Source organism: Protopterus annectens, chromosome 6.part1, assembly GCF_019279795.1.
Source record: "Protopterus annectens isolate FY-2018-M chromosome 6.part1, PAN1.0, whole genome shotgun sequence".
NCBI lineage: Eukaryota > Metazoa > Chordata > Ceratodontiformes > Protopteridae > Protopterus > Protopterus annectens.
The window spans coordinates 422,982,492-423,000,253 of NC_056738.1; the positions used below are offsets into that span (position 1 = coordinate 422,982,492).

General features: G+C 43.0%; 1 protein-coding gene across 2 annotated transcripts in view; it reads left to right on the forward strand.

The window, feature by feature from the left end:
• Nucleotides 1-17,762, forward strand: part of LOC122805610 (BTB/POZ domain-containing protein KCTD3-like) — a 2,987,990-nt gene that overhangs the window by 1,103,941 nt on the left and 1,866,287 nt on the right. The window lies entirely within an intron of this gene.

Sequence of the window (17,762 nt, forward strand, 5' to 3'; positions counted from 1 at the left end):
TCGGCCAGAATCCCAAAGTCTGGGTCCGGCATCAGCTGTTCAACCATGCTCCCTGACGTCAGAGCGCCAGGAGTACAAAGCTGACAGCCGACGCCATTTTCTCCAGTTTTTCTTGCCCCAGATGTCAGGAGTCCCAAAATGGAAAAGGTCCCATATCCTTTGCAAATACACCTCAGAAGAATGGTGAAAAAAGGAACCACACAAAAGTAAAAACAAGAGGGGATAGGAGGGAGGAGCAGACTGCAACAGTGAAGACACTCTAACATCTACATTTATGGTAGGTGTACACAACTGTACTATGTTCATCGTGTTTCACTGTTGCAGTCATGACTGTAGGGTAGAATCCCAAAGCTGAAAGAAAGGGAGGTGGTCATAAAGAAGGGGCAGCTAAAAGGCCCTGCAAGACTGCAGAGGCAAAGCCTGCCCTAGACGTAGAGTAGAGAGGTAGACTGTAGTGCTTAGAAAAAGTATGCACTGAACTCCAAGTTGCAGCCTCCAAAATGTCCTTGGTAGGAACTCCCCTGAGAAAAGCTGTAGAAGTGGCAGCAGCTCTGGTGGAATGAGCCCGTATACTCCCTGGGATTTGCTTTCCATGGTGAGAATAACAAATCCGATTCCATGAGCAATCCATTTAGAAATGGTCCGTTTTGAAATGGCTTTACCTTGAGAACTTGAAGCATAAGAAACAAACAATTGCTCTGATTTCCTGATGTCCTTGGTTCTGTCCAGATAAAAACGTAGTTGTCTGTGTACATCCAAGGAATGTAAGATCCTTTCCCCTTTATTTTGAGGAGTGGGGAAAAAGGTAGGCAAGTGGATAGTCTGATTTAAAGCCACTTTGGAAACCACCTTAGGCATGAAAGTAGGATTAGTCCTCAAAGACACTCTGTCTTGATGAAAAATAATATAAGGCTCCACGGCCAAAAGAGCTTGTAACTCTGAAACTCTCCTGGCAGAGCTTAGGGCTAACAGAATAGCTGTCTTCCAAGATAAAAACTTGATGTCAGAAGAGGCGGCAGGCTCAAAAGGAGGCAAGGTCAGTTTTTCCAAAACATAGTTGAGATCCCAAGCAGGAATGGGAGGAGATCTAGGAGGTCTTAAGTTGTTAGCTCCCCTGAGAAACTGTCTCATGAGCTGGTGGGAAAAGATTGGAGGGTCTGTATTATAATGAGCAGAAATAGCAGAGGATCTTCATGGAAGAGAAAGAGAGGCCCTTATGTAAGAGATCTGTCAAGTAAAGTAAAATTAAAGGAATGTTCGGAAGAAGAGGATCAGAATCCTGAGCCTGCATCCAGGAACAAAATCTTCTCCATTTTCCAGCATAGGATTTTCTAGTACTAGGACGTCTGGCTTCCAAAATGACATCCATTACCTGCTTGGATAGGAAAGAAGAAATCAAAGGCCCTGGATTAACCAGGCCGCCAGGCTGAGAGTTCTGACATGAGAGTGTAGAACCTGACCCTGATGTTGGGACAGAAGGTTCGGAGACTGAGGTAAAACCCAAGGGGGCTCCAGACATATGTTTAGAGTTGGGTACCAAAACTGTCGAAGCCAATTTGGGGCCAGCAAGATTATCATCTTGGGCTTGTCCTGTTTTATCTTTAATAATACCCGTGGAAGAAGAGGAAGAGGCGGAAAGGCATATCCCGAAAGGTTCCTCCAACTGAATGATAGGGCATCCACTTTCCAAGCTTCTTTGTAGAAAGTCCTGGTGCAAAAATTCTGTAGTTGATGATTGAGGTGGGATGCAAAGAGGTCTATGTGAGGACATCCCCAAGACTGCTGTTATTATCCTGAATATTTTGGTATCCAGCATCCATTCGTGTGGATCTGAAAGGTTTCTGCTCAGACTGTCTGCCAGGAAGTTTAGCTTCCCTGGTAGAAATTGAGCTTGAAGGTCCAGATTGCAATCTAGAGCTGTGTTCCATAGATCCATGGCTAGTCTGCAAAGGGGGTAGGAATGAGATCCCCCTTGCTTGTTTATGTACCACATAACTGTGGTGTTGTCTGTCCGTATTAGTAGTTGTCCTGAATGTAAAAGATTCCTGAAGGCCAGTAGAGCTTCCTGGACGGCTAACATTTCCTTTAAATTGATATGCAGGTGCTTCTGATCCTTTGTCCAAAGGCCCTGCAGACAATTGCCCTGAAAATGGGCTCCCCAAGCATAATCCAAGGCGTCCATGGTTAGAATCTGAGTGGCAGGAGGCAGACAGAAGGGTTTTCCCTTTGTTTAGTGTACATGCCCTGGACCACCAAAAAAATTCCTTTTGAAGGCAAGGAAGGACGGAGATCAGCATGTCTAAACTGTGGCAATGCTGAGACCATACACTTTTTAGGTACCACTGTATTTTCCTCATGTGTAGTCTTGCATATGGTACGAGAAGGATGCAGGAGGCCATGTAACCCAGAGCCTGCAGGAATCTCCTTGCAGATAGCGGAGATAATGTTGCCAAGGTTTTGAAAGTTGAAGCCAGCAGTAACTGTTTTTCAGATGTTAGAAATGCCATCCGGGTTGTGGTGTTTAGAAGAGCGCCCAGAAAAGTTATCTGTTGTGAGGGTGTCAAATTTGACTTTTTTATGTTTACAGAGAAACCCAGGAACTTGAGGAGGTTCTGAACAAATTCTAGATGCTGGAGTAAGACATCCTTGCTGTCTGCCTGAATTAGACAATCGTCCAGATAAGGGTAAATTTGAATTCCCTTGAGTCTGCAGTAAGCTACTACTGGAGCCAGGCATTTGGTGAAGACCCTGGGCGCAGTAGATAATCCAAAGGGCAGGGCAGAGAATTGAAAGTGCCTCGCTCCGGCCTTGAACCTGAGGTATTTTCTGCATTCCTGCCTGATGGGAATGTGAAAATATGCCTCCTTTAAATCCAAAGTTACCATCCAAGCATCTTTGGACAACATTGGAAGTAGCTGCTGGAGAGCAAGCATCTTGAATTTTGGAATTTCTAGAAAGGTGTTCAAGACTGACAGATCCAGAATGGGTCTCCACGAGTTTTGCTTCCTGGGGACTAGAAAGAGCCTTGAGTAAAAACCTTGTCCCATCTTTGAAAGTGGAACCAGTTCTATGGCTTTCATAGCCAAAAGAGCTTCCACCTGGTTTAAGGCCTCTGTCCAGTGATGTTTTGGAAGGTCTGGCCGTCCGCTTGGCCGTGGCAAGGTATGAAAATGGAATTTGTAACCTCTTAGAACCACATCCAGAACCCACTTGTCTTGGGTTATATGAGTCCAATTTTGATAAAAAAAGAGAGAGCTTTCCTCCGAGAGGGGCTTCCAGGCAAGAAGTTCCTGCAGCCCAACAGAGGGAGTCATTGAGTTTGTTTCCTATGAGTTTGTGGCCTGTCCTCTCCTTCCCTAGGGGTAGAAGCAGTCCACTGTCTTGGTCTATAAGAACCTTGTGTTTGAGGCCTTCCTATGGAGCGTCTATATCTACCTCTCTGAGGCCTGTCTGAAGTGGGAAAAGACCAATTTTTAGAAGGCCAATTTCTCCTAAATCTTGGTGGCTGTACTTGTAAGAAATCTTTAACTGTTTGCATGGATTTCGCCTTATCCTTCATCTTTTTAATCACTTCTTCAGCTTTTGATCCAAACAAAACATTATGCTGAACAGGAGCATCCAATAATTTAGCTTTCACTTGTTCTGGCAAATTTTGTTCCTTTAGACATGCATGCCTTCTAATGACTGTGCCGGAGGCAGCAGCCCTACAAGAAGCCTCCAAGGCATCAAATCCACAGTGTAAACCATGCTTTCCAACTTGTTCAGTGGCGTGCAATAAGTCATGTAATTCCTTATCATCTGCACAGGCAGAAATGGAAGTAAGCTTTTGTTTTAAAACAGACAAGTGAAATTGCTGGTATTTCAGCATATGAAACTGACAGTTTAAAGCCCTGATGGACAAAGTAGCAGAAGTGTACACTTTTTTGCCCCATCTTTCTAAAGATCTAGAGTCCTTTTCAGTGGGAATGGGATTTTTGGCAGAAGCGGCCTTAACTCCCTTGGGGCCCTGAGAAATGGTTTCAGGGTCAGCAGAAGGGTTCTTGTATAAAAACTGGTGGGAATCAGGAACCCTGTAATATCTATCCGGCTTGACAGGAGCAGGAGGAAAAGAATTGGGGGTTAAATTAGCCTCCAAAAAAGCATCATCCACAATATCCAAAACAGGAGGAATAGCCAGGGGTCTATGTTGGGGGAGAAGAAGAAAATCCCTTAGTCTTTTCTTAGATTCTGAATACTCCTGTCCTTCCCAGTGGAAATGTTTCCTCATTTCATGCAAAGTTTCCCCAAAAGAGAAATCCTCAGGGGGAGAAGCTGAGGGAATAGATTCCTCAGCATCAGAATAGTCATAAGGAGGGAAAGAATATTCCTGGTCAGAAGAGGAAACTGAAGAAACAGAAGTCTGATCAGAGGAATCATAATAAACATCTTGCCTTGGCCTTTTATCTGGAGGGGGATGTGAACCCCTAATCATAGTAAGTAAATCCTCCGCCATCTTGAGTAACTGTTTCTGTGACTTGGGAGCCGGTTCAGAAGAGGCTTGTGTTGCAGTCTTTGATTTAGAAGGAGCCTTTGTCTTTGGCTTTGCCTTTATTATAAGCTGAGTAGGCCTGAAACCCCCGTCGGAAGCCGGTACCTGCACAGCAGCTCCAGACCCATCCGAAGGAGCATTGTCCGAAGGTCCTGCAATAGAGATATTTAAAGGCCTTGTTGGCTCCTCATGAGAGTCAGTTTCGGCCATCGGTTCTGAAATGGCCGACAACAGGGGCTGCAAAAGCGCCTCACTGACGACGGCCGAACCTGAAGCTGGCTCCGCTTGTGCACTATCATCAGATTTGGACCTCGGAGGCCTGTCTTTATCCTTGCAACGTTTGTGAACTCCAGTAGCAGGAACTGTATCAGACGACATTTTGTAGTTAAAGCGCCTACTGAAGTAATGAAAAGCAAAATTGTACCTTCGTTTAATTGTACGTTGATTGAATCTAGCACAAAACAGACAACTAGCTACGTCGTGGTCAGGGCCTAAGCAAGGAATACAGTAAGAATGAAAATCCTTATGAGGTATTTGCTTCCCACATGAAATGCAATTATTAACTTTTTCTGACATCGGACTGGAGCAAGAAAAAAGTTTCCCCAACGGGGTACTTAGCTTTGAGTGGAGAAGAAAGTCTTCAGACTGAAGTTTATCAGAAAAAATCGTCAGAAGTCAGCCAACCAGCACTTGCGAACTGCTATCACCGCACGGCAAGAAAGACTGGAGAAAATGGCGTTGGCTGTCAGCTTTGTACTCCTGGCGCTCTGACGTCAGGGAGCATGGTTGAACAGCCGATGCCGGACCCAGACTTTGGGATTCTGGCCGACCAAGGACTGCCTGCCGGCAGGGGAGAACCCTACAGTCATGGCTGCAACAGTGAAACATGATGCACATCCTTAAATCTACCTGAAACTTTATCTTTTGAAACCGAAAGAGCACAAAGATCCCAGAGAGCAACTTGAGCATCTTCTAAGAAGGAAAACTCACCACCACACTCTGTGGTCCAACCCATCTATCCCAGTAAAGTAAAAGAAAATCCTGTTCATCACTGATCAAGGAACTTAAAAAGAATAGTAAAGCCATATTGGTGTTTCCTGCGAGAACAAATTATTTCTTTCTGAAGAAAAAATATTTAATACACTGGGGGAGGCATCCATTTTTGTTAACAATAAAATCCTTAATACTGAAGAAATGGAGTGGAACAGTCTATAATTCTTGGAAAACTGCTTCTAAAACTAAAAAGGTCACTGTAAGCTGCCTGTCAGGTGCCAGGATCCATCACATAACACAAGCACTCGAGTCACTCCAAAGCAAATAAAAGTATGACTCCGTCATTGTCCATGCTGGTGTGAATGACCTGACACGTACCTCCCTGGACTACATGAAAAAAGACGTACAGGAGCTCTTTGATCATGTAGCTTAGGCCAGTATGACCCTGACCTTGAGTAGCATCTTACCCTCACCAAGAATGATGCCACAGTATAAAGACAAAATGATCAATTTTAACAATTGGCTAAAGTATTGGTGTCATTCAAAGGGGATCCAGTGTCTGTCAGCCTGCGATGACATGCTCGACAAGCCACGTTGCTTCGCTAGGGACGGCTTGCACCTGTCACCCCTGGGTTTTCGAATACTGGCTAAGGCTCTTGCCTCCCCCATAGTGCCTTTTTTAGGCAAGGCTCAAAAGACAAACCCACCCCCAAAGACAACACAAAGAAAAAAAAACTAAGGGTAATGCTGCTCAACGCCAGAAGTTTAAACCTCAAGTTGCACACACTCGAGAGTCTCCTCAGTATGGAGAATATCGATATGTGTGCAGTAACAGAAACCTGGTTCAAGGCTTCCGAGAGCACCCAAGCACCACCAGGCTATACTTCATACCATGCTTTCTGGCCCCAAAACTTGGACTGAACCACAAAAGGAGGGGGGAGTATCCATACTCATCAAAGATACCCACACCTCCAGGCTAGTGGCACTGCACGAAGCTTCGGAGACCATCCATGTGCAACTAACAGTGGGCAAAACTGCCTTTCAGTTTGTAGCCTGCTACAGACCACCCTCCCAAACACAGGAACCTCACTCGGCTTTCCTGAGAACACTGGAGAATATGAAGGTCTCTCCAAACACTATTACAGTGGGTAACTTCAACTACCCAAACATCGATTGGGAAAACTACTAAAGCCCAAACACCCTCGCCCAACGGTTCCTAGAATTTATAAACTCAAATGCTATGGAACAACTGGTCACCACTCCCACAAGAGGGGAAAACATACCGGATCTGGTCATCACCAACATGGGGTCTCTATGTTCCACACCAGAGGTATACCCCTCATTGGTAAGATCAGACCATAAGCAAATCTCACTGGACATCCATATTCCATCCCCACCCCTAGCCAAGGAAACCACGGTGAAGAACTTCTCAAAAGCAAACTTCACACTTCTCAAAACTGAGGTGGAATCCTTCAAAGCCCCCAGGCCAGTGGACAATACGGCCCAAAATGCAAATCCTTTACAAAAGCATTCTATGAACACCTACAGGAATGCATGGAGCATGCTATCCCAAATAAAACCAAGACTCACTCCTCCAAAGGCAGGAGACCTGTCTGGTGGACCCCGGCCATAAATAAGCTATACAACAGAAGGAGAAAGTTACTACATGACAGAGCAAAATCCCAAAAAGGGAAGGCATCACTGATCAGTACTAGCAAGAAACTATGATCCCTCATAAAATCTTCTAAGGCCAGCTTTGAAAGAAAAAATTGCACAAGACACTAAAGATAACCACAAGGCCTTCTTTAGTTATGTCAGAAACCTGGGAGGCAACTCCCAGATATGCTCTGAGTTAGTGCAAAATGACAAAAAATTCACTGAACCCACAGTCATTGCCAACATCCTGGCAGAAAGGTTCAGTGCAAACTTCCCCAAAAGAGCAAATGTCTATCCCAACAGAGTGTAGCCTTCCTGAGATCACAGATGCACAGGTGAGAGCTGACCTCTCCAAAGCTAAAAACACAGCATCAATGGGACCAGACGGTGTCCCGGGCTGCGTCTTACACGAGCTTCAAGAAGAACTAAACCCTCATATAAAGTCACTGTTCAATCTCAGCCTTACTACAAGATATGTTCCCAAGGAATGGCGTACAGCAACAGTGGTCCCACTCCACAAAGATGGTGCCACAACAGACCCCGGAAACTATCGCCCTATAAGCCTGACTAGCCTGGTCTGCAAAGCTATGGAGCGTATCATCATGGAAATCATAAACAAAGACATTAGGCACCTCCAGACACTGGATCCTACACAATTCAGCTTCATTAAGGGCAGATCTTGCCTCTTGAACCTGGTCGACTTCTTTGAAACAGTTATCAAAGCCATAGATGAAGGGAAGGTAGTCCACACAGCCTACCTGGACCTCACAAAGGCCTTTGACACAATACCCCAACTCGGGCATCATAAATAAGCTCACCAGCTTAAATATCAACCCCTATGTCACAAGATGGGTTGCAAACTGGCTCAGGGATAAAACCCACATGGTCAGAATAGCAGGTGCCATGTCGGACCAGTTACAATTGGTGTCCCACAAGGTTCAGTCCTGGGACCTCTCTTGTTCAGTATATATTTCTCCGAGGTACAGGCTAACACGGGTGGACTATGGCTGACCAAGTTCGCAGATGACTGCAAAGTGGGTGCTACAATAGACTCTCCAACTGACACAAGCATCCTCCAAAAGGGTCTCACAGAGACGGATAACTGGTGCCAGAGCCATGGCCTAAAGCTAAATGCCAAAAAGTGCATAGTCATCCCCTTTGGAAAAAACAAAGTGCCCACAAATTACCACATAGGTGGTAATCCATTAAGTACGGAAGAAGTAATTGGGGACTTGGAGACCCAAGTAGATAGCAATCTCTCCTTTGACAATCACGTTGCCAAAGTGGTTAGAAAGACCTTCTATATAGCCCACCTTATCATGAAAGGGTTCACATCTAGATCAAGAGAGGTCATTGTGCCCCTCTACTCATCACTTATCAGGCCCATAATTGAGTACAATGCCCAGTTTGGGATGTACCTTACCAGACGCATTCAGCAACTGGAAAGACCCCAAAAGTATCTCACCAAGAGAATCAAGGGGCTCAAACAGATGCACTATGTAGTTCGGCTAAAGAAACTCCAGCTCTACTCAGTTGCGTACCGCCTACTCAGAGGCAATCTGCGTTTGACGTATAAAGCCAAGTCCAACCCAGAATTAACGGACATGCTTCACCTCAGGAAATCTAAATCCCTTAGAGCTACACACTCCAGGGACTTGAACCTCAGCACAGAAATAAATAGGACATGCTGGAGGGACAGATTCATATCTCACAGGCTCCCCTCACTCAAACAAAATCCCAATCCATGTCAGGCAGAGCCCCTCACTGACCCTCTTCAAGAGAGATCTTGACGAATGGATGGGAGATCGTAAGTTTACCCCTGGGATCTCTTCCGTGTCACTGCTTGACAGACGTACAGTAAATAAACCTTAAAAGGGTTACCTTTTGTGACCTACTATACAGAGGCACAGTCAACTAATCTAAAAGGGTGGCGAAAGCCAAACATACTCTGGCTAGGCTTATAAATGCCCTAGGGCAGATAGCCTAGTATCAACCTATGAAAACAAAAACAAGTGACTCATTCACAGATTACTGGACTGTTATTTTCTGAAACAACAGGATTTGTCTTTTAATTAAAAGGTTTGTAGTGGCCTTTAAGCCTCAAACCAAATGCAAATAAGCCTCAAACCATATGCAATTAAGTATTTATATTTAAGCTAAAGCATTTTCCATGATGAGAATATAAAGGGTCAGTTTTAATGGTCTACAGAATTTACAGTGACAGACCATATATATTTCATGTTAAAAGCTATATAACTTATTTTTATTTATTCAGCATCACTTAGTATGTGCATTTCTGTGTTAACTGAACATCAAATCTAAGTAATATGCTAATTAGAAGTGTTAAAGTACTGGTGATTTAGTTTTTCTTGTTCCTGTGTAACACATTCTTTTCGCAGGTCATTTATGAAACAGACACACTGAGAAAGCCTGAGAACAGAAGAAATTTTCTTCTCTTCAGAATGCTAAACTTTTTCCACCCTCCCTGAGCTGCGCTGAAGAAAAACTATGTCAAAGTTCATCACCAATGTCTGTGAAAGAAAAAACGTTTTATTGTTTTTCTTTTCTCAAGTATATATGCAAGAAATCTATTGAAAATACCGGTTTTCTTTTCTTAGAAGTGAAGAATTTGTAAGACCAAAGCTACAGTAAAAGGCTATAAAAAAAAAAAACGTTATGTACTCACCATAACTTTATATCTGTGTTGTCCATTTTCATTCTTCAACAGTTGGGTTTGGATTTGACCTTTGGATCCCACTTGGTCATTATATTAGCTAATGGCCACTAAAAAGCTCTCTAGCTCTTCCCTTGCCCATTGTGAACCAACCCCTAACATACCTCAGATCTTGTTTGCTTCTTAACATAATGTAAAAAATATTACAATACTATCCCTGGCAGAAGAAGCCATTATCTGGAGTTCAACATAATGAAGAGTGGTATCCTTATTAAGTTCTCGTTCTTCCAGAAATCAATAGTTAAAAAGGTTGGGGGTTGGAGGGAGGGGAGTTCAGGAAGAATGAAAATGGACAACACAGATTGAACGTTATGGTGAGTACATAACCGTTACCTGAGGTTTTCAATTTTCAATGACTCCAACAGTTGGGACAGAGCCCCCAGCTACCTAAAATCCTGGGTGGACTCAAGATATTTCTCAACACAGTTGAACCAAAGGCTGTTCTTCCTCTCAAGACCAGTTCCAGTTTGCAACAAGTAAAAGGTATGAGGACTGGCCTGATTGCAGGCGCACATATGTTATCAATGGAAGCTCTAGACAGAAATACTGAAGAAGTTGCCATGGACTTAGATGAAGAGTAAGGACAGACCAAACTTGTTATACACAAATAATATACAGTCGGCCATCTGGCTAAAGTTACCTTTGCAACTGATCTACCAGATTTAGAATCTGCAAAGGGAGACAAAATTGAGCCATCTTTCTAACTTGTTTTGTTCTATGCAAGTAAAAACATAATTGTCTATGAATATCCAATAAGTGCATCTTAATATTAACCTTTGCAAATTTAGGAAAGAAAACTGGCAGATTAATGGACTGGTTGATGTTAGATTCTGATACCAGATTGGTTTGTAATGCTACTCTATCCCTGTGAAAAATCAAATAGGGAGGTTTAGAAGACAATGCTTGAAGTTCTGAAATCCTTCTAGCAGAGATCATGGCTAACAAAAAGATAGTCTTCCAGGTCAGAAACTTTAGATCATATTTTGCTGCTGGTTTAAAAGGGGAATGAATCAAGGTCTGCAGTACCAAATTAAATCTCATGGAGGAGTTGGATCTTTATAAGGTCTCAAAAGAAGGGTACCCCTCAAGAAGGTTTTACAATGTTTAGATGAAGCCAGGGTGCAGTTCTCTATTTCAATGTGAAAATTACAGATGGCTGCTAACTGAACTCTAATGGTTGAACAGCTACCTCCTTCACTGAAAACGGTTGCCAAAAATTCAGGAATACTTTGTACAGGAGCTGTAAAGGGGACAATATGTTTCTAGTGTACCCCAAAAAACAAAACTTTACTTCTGTAAAGTTTTCTTGTAGAAGCTTTTTGGGAAGATAAAAGTATATGATGGACAGGGTATGAAAGCATAAGTTGTCTGGCTATTAAAGGAAGTGGACAATCCATGCTGTCAAGCTTTAGGTTTGAGATATGCAGGTGAGTCTTGCCTTTCTCGTGAGAAAGGAGGTCTGGTATCTGATCCGGAATCCAAGGTGGGTAAATTAGATGAGGCCAAAGAAAGGGGAACCAAATCTGTAAAGGACAGTAAGATGCAACGAGGATTACTTTGCTCTTCAACCAGAAAGCTTTCTGCAGAAATTTGGGGATCAAGGGAGTTGGAGGATATACAAAGAGGAGGTCGGGGGGGCCAATCATGTAGTAGAGCATCCCTCAGTAATTCCCCTGGTGGGGGGTGGGATTAGGGCAAAGAAGCTGCTACACTAGTTGTTTACGGGAGATGTAAAGATCACAGCAATGCTGATCCCATTGTTGAAAACTCATTTCTGTCACCTTCATGTTGACAGATCACTCGTGAAGTAGTAGAATGGACCTGCTCAATTTGTCTGCCACTACATTGGACTTCCCAGAATGTGCGATGCTATCAGAAACCAGTTGGATGAGATTGCCCATTCCACACTCGGGGCTTCTCGACACAAGGTGCAAGATCTGGTTCCTCCTTGTTTGTTGATGTACCAAACTACTGACATACTGTCTGATGAAACATAAATATCCCGAAATCGAGAGAGTCTTGGAAGGCCTGCAATGGTAGGAGCACTGCTGTCATTTCCAGGACACTGATAAGCATGTTGGCCTCTTCGAGCGACCAAATGCCTTGGAGTTTCTCCAGGAAGTGCTCCCCCACCCAATCTGGGATGTGTCTGTGGTCAACATGGCCCTGGGCTGATAGGAATGAAAGGGCTGCCTTATAGAACCTGATCTGATTGAAACCACCCCAAAGGTATCTCTTTGCATGGCTGAGTGATTCTCACTTGGGCTGACGTGTTGGCAAAGAACAGACCATTGTGTTAACATCATTTAAGAATTTAAGTGAAATCTTACTACAGGAACTAGGACTATGCCACAGACACTGATCCCAAGCCCTGTAGAATTAATCGGGCTGCGATTGTGGTACTGTGAATTATATTTTGGACCTGGAATCTGATAGTTAGTACTCAGAGGAAGAGAAGCTGTCATTGATACCATGCTGAAATTTGGTGCAATTAATTCCAATATCTGAAAAGGTTTTAACCGTGATTTGTTGTAATTTATGGTTAAACCCAGATGGGAGCAAGTTTGGAGTACCTGATCTCACACTCTTATTAGTAGATGCCTGGTGGGGGTGGTAATGAACTAGTCGTCCAAGTACAGAAACATTCACAATCCCTGCAGCCTCAAGTGAGCTGCTACCACTGCCATGCATTTGGTGAACATACCCTGGGGGCTGTGGTGAGGCCAAGGGCAGTGCTCTGAACTGTTAACAGCCATTATTGTAGATACCTTCTGGATTGTCTGTTCATTTTTATATGACAGTATGCATAAGCCTATTACCCTGACTGGATCATAGGAAGTTACTAAGCTATTGGCCCTGAGGCCCTTATAAGCCTAGCAAAGAGTTTAGCCCATATTTAGGCAAGTCAGCACCCAATACCCCTGTCCAACAGGGAAACAGGTGGGATCCCAGGGATGTATTTTGTATTTCCCATCCAGTTATCCAGGTTGTGCTTAAAAAGGGATAAAGAGGTACTCTGCTTGACATGGAGAGTCACAGTCTATTCCACAGATGGAAGAGTCTCTGGGAAACAAATCTGTCCAGCCAACAAGTCCTATTGATGTCACAGACCAGGTTGAGGCCATATGTGTGGGTTACTACAGTGGAGCTTGACTTGCTGATATGCAGCAGTCCCATCAAGGTGGGGTCGAAGACCACCTTGTATGCCAGAGGTCACCTCTGAGGAATCTGTGTGAAACAGAGTAGAGGGATGGGGCTTTTAGCCTAGCTGTGTAGGTAGATTTTTGAGGCCCTGGATTCTCCTGGTGAGGAACCTCTGTGGTCTCTCCAGCTGCCGGATTTGCTTTGCAAGGTACATGCTGAATGGGGCACTGAACTCAATAATGAGCCTCATAAGGAAAGAATACAGGGATGTTAGGACGTCCTTGCCCCTGGATGAGATACCCATACTTATTATAAGGTGGGCAATGTAGAAAGGTTTCCTTAAACGTTATCAACATAATGGTCAAAAGTCAGGTTGCTATCAACCTGGGTGCCCAAATCCCTCACTACTGATTGTGTGCTTAGGACGTTGTTATTAATGTGATAATTTGTGGGGAAGTCATTCTCCCCAAAGGGGATGATGATGCATTTTCTGGTATTCAGCTTGAAGCCACGTTTCTGGCACCAATCATTTTTGTTTGGGTGAGACCCTCATGGAGGATGTCCGCATCACTAGGGGAATTGATGACAGCGTCCAGTTTGCAGTCATCTGCAAACTTGGTCAGCCACAGTTCACTGGTTTTGGCCTGCACCTTAGAAAAGTATATCCCAAACAATGGAGGCCACACAACCAAACCCTGAGCTATGTCGCTTGTTATGGGTCTACTGTTTAAGGTGGCTTCCCCAATTTTGACTAGGTGGGTTCCATTAGTGAGCCAGTTAGCTGCCCATCTGGTAATATATGGATTGAAGCCTAGTTGAGAGAGAGTTTAACTATTATGTCCGAGAGGGAATAGTGTTGAAGGTTTTGGCCAGGACAATTTCCGCAGTGTGCTCAGTCTTCCCCTCGTCTATAGCTTTGGTGACTGTCTCAAAGAAGTCGACCAAATTTAACAGACATGACCTCCCCTTGACTAAGCCAAAATGCGTGGGTCGAGTGTTTGGAGGTTGCCAATGTCCTTGTTAATGAGGTCAATGATACACTGTTCCATGGCCTTCCAGTTCATGCTAGTTAGGCTGATGGGTCTATAATTTCCTGGATCGGTGGATGCTCCACTTTTGTGCAAAGGGATGAAAATGGCAGTCTTTCACTCAGCTGGGACAAAGCCCAATACACAGGCTTTGGCTGAATAGGGTGTGTAATTGTTCTTGTCCAAGTTCATGTAAGATGCAGCCTGGGATGTTATCAGGTCCCACGGACACTGTATGTTTTGCCTTTGAGAGAACAGTATTGACGTGTTCCCTAGATATAAGGGGAAGGGGGCAGGTATTGGTAATGTCCTGATTTACTGATGGGGGGACAGAGGGGTGAAGCTTTTGTTGAATCTGTCAGCCAGCAGGTTTGCTATATCTACAGCATTTGTATATGTGGTGTCCCCACCAGTTCTGAACAGATCTGGGTACTTCCTTTGAGACTGCGGACATGTGTGAAGAAGGCCTTATGATTGTCTCTAGTAGATTTGGCCAATTTGAACTCAAAGTTTGCTTTGGAGGATTTCACTAGTGCTCTTATTTGCTTGTTTTATAGATGCACAAGATGTGGAAGGAGTACAAATACACAAATTGATAAACTGTGTGCAGATTCTAAAATTTATTCTCAGACACAACAGATGATATATTTACAAAATCTTATGCAAAACAGTTTGTCTCCACAAAACGGATTGTTAGTTGTCCTAGTGACATCCAGGTAACCCCAGATACTGGAATCAAATTAGATTATACTGAAAAAGAACTGTGCAAACTGGATCCAAACAAAGCGCAGGGAGGAGACGGAATAAGTAACAATGACCTGAGAACACTTAAGCAAGAACTTACACTGCCATTACATCTATTATTCACTAGGTCACATAAATATGGGAAGATTCCTCAAGATTGCAGACATGCACTTACTACACCTGTCTTTAAGGGAAAGGCGAGTAGGACACACCCAGCATCATATAGACCGTAAAGTTTACTTTCATGTTGTGGAAAAATAATGGAGAAGGTAATACTGGATATAAGTTACTGTCAGAACAGGATAGGTTGGGACTTGAAACCATATATAAGCATGCATATGCTGAAAACAGATCTATTACCACCTGTAACATAATATTCTATAACAATATAACAGCTATGAATGAAAATTTGTGCTGTGATTTATATAGATTTAACTTCAGCATTTGACAGGGTCGTGCACAAATCACTGATCAATAAATTAGTACAACAATATAGTGATGTACTGTTGATAAGATGGATAGCTGCATAGCTTACAAATAGGACAGGGCAAGTATCACACACCAATTGGAAAGGTGAAATCCTTGGTTACAGTCAAGGTGTCCCACAGGGCTCTGTACTAGGCCCTTACTTGTTTAGATTGTATCTTTCAGACCTTACTTTTTATCTGAGCTGTTCTACAGTCTATATGCTGACGACCTGAAATTGGGTAAACTGATTACAAGTGTTACAGATACGGCATGTCTGCAAAATAATTTGACTAAATTGACCATTTGGGCACAGGAGAATATGTTGATAAATACATCAAAAACTAAGCATATGAGATTTGGGAGACAAACTGAAAGGTGAATATTTAATACAGCACACGATGATTGAAACTGTAGACTCATTTAAGGACCTGGGTATATGGGTAGATTCAGCTATGAGTTTTTCTAATCATATCAACCAATTGGCTAATGATAGTTCTAGAACTATAGGTTGTATAAAAAGATTTATAAAGTCTAGGAAATCAAACATAATGAAGTTATTGTTTGTTAGTTACATTTTACCCAAACTTGAGTATGGAACAATATGAAAACCCTATACGAAAACAAGCATGAATAAACTGGAAAGAGTACAGCGGAAATATACCAAGGGCATCCATGGATGTCAACATCTAAGTTATTATGGAAGACTAAAATATTTGAACTTGTACAGAGTCTCTTACAGATATTTAAGAGGGGATCTTATTAAGGTATATTGGGCATTTTGGGACAACTACCTCTGGGAATGTTTGGGGTTATCAAAAATACTAGAGAATCGTCAGATAACCTATGTTGAAGATTCTATAGAAATGAGAAGTGTACTAATTGGTTCTCTGACAGAGTGGCTGATGCTTGGAACAGACTACCAAATTACATTAAACCAAGTACTACTTTAGATATTTTTAAGAACAGCCTGGACATTTATTATGGGAACAAGTGTTTTGGCATATTGGCAAGCTAGAAGGGCTTTAATGCCTGTGCTTGAAACATTTGTATGTATGTATGTATGCATGCATGTATGTTCAGGCTAAGTAGAGACTGCTTCCAATTGGGTACCTGGTCCATCTTGGTCCTGGACAGCAATTTTTTTCCTTTGGTTATAGAGTTTATTTATTGCAGATATCCAGTTGTCAGGTTTACTTTTCCTTGCAGAGGATGATTTAGTCCCGTCAGGTATTCCTGATTCCATGCATCTACCATAAATCCTCATATATTGCTTTGGTATAGTTTTGAATACTGGTGCCAGTCCCTAGAGAGGGGGCGGGGGCTGTGAAGCTGTTTACACCATCTCTCAAATCAGCTTTGGAGAAGTTTATTTGTTTGACCCTAGCTAGAGGGAAGTCAGGGAAGATGGTGACTTTGAAAGTGACCGCTTTATGGTTGGATCTTACCCAGGGAGGATGACACTGCAGGGATGCTGCAGTGGTTATGCATGTTGGTTAGTACCAAGTCCAAGATATTATAACCTCTTGTGGGGGTATCAACTAGCTGTTCCACAGCATCTGCACTGACAAAATCAAGGAATCTCTGGGCATTTGTGTTCTGGCATAAGTAGTTTTTCCAGTCTATGTTTAGGTAAAGTCGAGTTCCTATTATGTGATCGAAGTTTTGAAACTTTGAACTTGTGTGTTCGAAGTATCAAAACTTCAAACACTGAAATAAATTAAAAAAAACATGCAACAGTAAACTAACTGTTGCAAGCCCCCCTGCACCCCCCACACCCCCTGCTCTTTAAATATACCAACTCAGAGATCGCACTACAGTGCAGTTCCCTTTACTTGCAAGGGTTTATTTTACTTTTTTTTTAACGTGTTGAAACTTCTGCAAGTTCGACTATATGGTTTCGACCATATAGTGTTCGAACTTGTTGAAGTTCGATCACGTAATTGGAACCCGTTAAAGTCACCCAGGATCAGGGTAAAGGTTTGAATCTTGATAGATATGAAGAGGTCCAGACAGATGAATTGGGCATCTTGAGTCAGACTTTGGGTATGGTAGCTAGCTACGATTTGTACAGGGGGTCTGATAGCTAGCTATGATTTGTACAAGGGGGTCTTGTCAATGGTTAACTGTACCTGAAGCGTCTCCTGTGCATCCTACTGTACGACCAGCCTGGAGGGATGTATGTCTTTAATATATATTGAAACTCCACCTCCTTTGGCTTTACTGCCCACAGTTTGGGATCTGAATGTATGGTAGGATGAGTAACCTACAAGGCTGGTGTGCTCTCCGCAGCTTTGAACCAGGTTTCTGTAACTTCGCAAATATCAGCATTTTCCAGGGTTAAGAATGCTTGCAATGAGTGCAGTTTCATGTTTAGACTCCTAGCGCTTAGCAGCATGACCTTTAATTTGCATTTTGTTGAAATTTTTATGTCGGTAGTTTTAACCTAATCACTTTTCATAAAAAAGGC